Source organism: Propithecus coquereli, unplaced genomic scaffold (assembly GCF_000956105.1).
Source record: "Propithecus coquereli isolate 6110/MARCELLA unplaced genomic scaffold, Pcoq_1.0 Scaffold42, whole genome shotgun sequence".
Classification (NCBI taxonomy): domain Eukaryota; kingdom Metazoa; phylum Chordata; class Mammalia; order Primates; family Indriidae; genus Propithecus; species Propithecus coquereli.
Genome location: NW_012149952.1, coordinates 4,262,649 through 4,264,831, shown reverse-complemented (window position 1 = coordinate 4,264,831; position 2,183 = coordinate 4,262,649). Strand labels below are relative to the sequence as shown.

Sequence of the window (2,183 nt, the reverse complement as noted above, 5' to 3'; positions counted from 1 at the left end):
AAAAAAAAAAAAAAAAGAGGGGACCGAAGAGCCTAACAGTTTTGAGTTCAGTTGGAGAAACTCCAGGTGATTACAAATTGGGGCTCTGTATGACCCAGGGCTGTGTGATCCTGGGCAAGCCCCTTAACCTCTCTGAGCCTCCATTAACCTGTCGGGAAAATGGGAATGATAACTGTCCCTACTCTGCTTCCTCCTTGGATGGTGGCCAGTGTGTAATGCACTTAGCAGCAGCAATGTTCCCTGGGTAGGGAGATACTGTTATTTCCGCCTGGGAGGGCAGGGTATGGGGGGAAGGCAGGGGAGGTAAACATGTCCCCTAAGTCCCACCAGTGCATGGGAAGAGGGTGGTTCCTGAGCTGTCTGCCTCCCCTGTGTCCCATTAGCCAGGGTAGGTCAGAGTTGACAAACCCCCCACCCCCACCCCAGGTGCAGGGAGAGGTTGAAAGCACAGAGGGTTTGTCGTAAATCTCAGGCCTTGGAGCCTTGGGTGTTTCTGCAGTTTCCCTGTCAAGTGCCCTCAGAAAGGAGGTGTAAGGGAAATGCAAACACTCAGTACATCCCAGATTTTTATTATACTATGCGGGGGTGACAAAAGGGGATGATGGTCTGGACACGATGGTCATGAACTGCAGCCCACAGGCTAGGGACACCAGAGGACTGGGACCTGTCACCCAGGCCTCCCCCTGAGAGCTGACAGGGCAGCCTCTGACCCCACCTCCCGGGAAGTTCAGCTGCTCAGAACCACAAAGCAAAACAAAGGGGCGCGGAGAGGAAGGAGCCACAGTGCCTTCCAATCACCGCTGGCGCCCGAGCTCGAGCCCTCGCCCTCACCCTCACCCTCCCGCGGCTCCTCGCCTGGTTCTCGGCTGGCCGCGGCCCAAGGCCCGGGCAGCCCCTGGTCCCTTGTCTCCCGCGGCCGCCCGTGACAGGAGTCAGGGAAGCAGCCGAGGGGCAGCCAGGGATGGGAAAACCAGATGGCTCCATCCCTCCTCCCTCCTCCTCCATCCCTCCCTCCGGGTACCCGCGGCCTGGCCGCCCTCCGCAGGGGCCCGGGGAGGCCGCCGGCCCAGCTCGTCCGGGCTCACCCCAGGGAAAGGGCTGCCTTTGTCTAAAGGTCACCACCCGAGCACGGTGCCCGGGCTGGGCCTGGTGCCTCCCATTCCCAGGCCGAGCGGGTGGAGATGGGGGGCCGCCCCAAATCTCGGGAGGTGACAGGAGTGGCTCGCCTTCCCCCCCACCCCGTAACGGCCCCCTCGGGGATTAGACAGCTGGGGGTGGGGGAGGGGGTCAACTCCTTTCATTGCTGGGGGGTGGGGGGCCAAGTCAACTCCTTTCATTGTTTAGGGGCGGTGGGGAGGGGGAGACCCAGTGGCTTCCTTCCCTATCCATCCCTCCCCAGCTTGCCAAAGGCCCCGTATCTCCCCGGCACCCACGGGAAGGATTTGGGGAGGGGGCGCAGGGGACGCGCTAGACGGGGAGATGAAGGCTCGCCGCCTCCAGCCGGGAAATCACCACCCGCTGCCCCATTGCCCTCGTCTTCCCCGAAAGGCGGGGAGCAGGGCGAGGGGAGGGGGCCCAGCCGCCAGGAGGGGGGGTCTCCCCGCCCCTCCCCCCGTGGAACGTTAGGTCTCGTTTTTCCGCCGCTCCATTGTATCCCCGGCAGCCGGCGGGAGGGCCGGGGAGGCACCGGGAGCCGGGTTTGGACAGGGAAGCGGGGAGGGGGGGTCCCCACAGGATCGGGGCGGCGGTGACGGTGGGAGAGACGCGGGGTGGGGGGATGCCGGTGGTGGTGGGCGCCGAGCGAAAAAAAAAGAGGCAGCGGGCGCTGCGCCCCGGTTGGGGGGCTGAGTGTGTGAGTGTCGGGGGGGTGGGTTCGGCCCCGGCTCCGGCTCCCCCCACACACACCCTCGCCGCCAACCCCCACTCCCCCCTCGCTTTTGCGCCCTGTCACAGCCCCGACTCGCAGGTAGAGAGAGTTAAGAGATTTAAAGAGAAATTGCTACATTGTGAGAAACTCACCCTGATGTTTGAGCAGCCGTCGGCGCGGGGTCTCCGAGACGGCCCCGCACGGGCTGCAAAGGGAGGACCCAGAAGGGGCCGGCCGGCCGGGCCGGTCAGCGCACTGCCTGATCGCATGGCGGCCGCTCGGCAGCCGCCGCCGGGCCCCGCCGCCGCCCCGCGCC

The 2,183-nt window shown here is 64.8% G+C and overlaps 1 protein-coding gene across 1 annotated transcript in view; it reads right to left on the bottom strand.

Moving 5' to 3' along the window:
- The window catches only part of GLTSCR1 (glioma tumor suppressor candidate region gene 1), a 114,474-nt gene extending 112,409 nt beyond the window's left edge, over window positions 1-2,065 (bottom strand). Inside the window, exon 1 of the mRNA XM_012653254.1 lies at window positions 2,020-2,065. The gene's annotated coding sequence lies outside the window, so the exon portion shown is untranslated. The remainder of the gene's footprint in view (window positions 1-2,019) is intronic.
- Window positions 2,066-2,183: the final 118 nt, after the last annotated feature.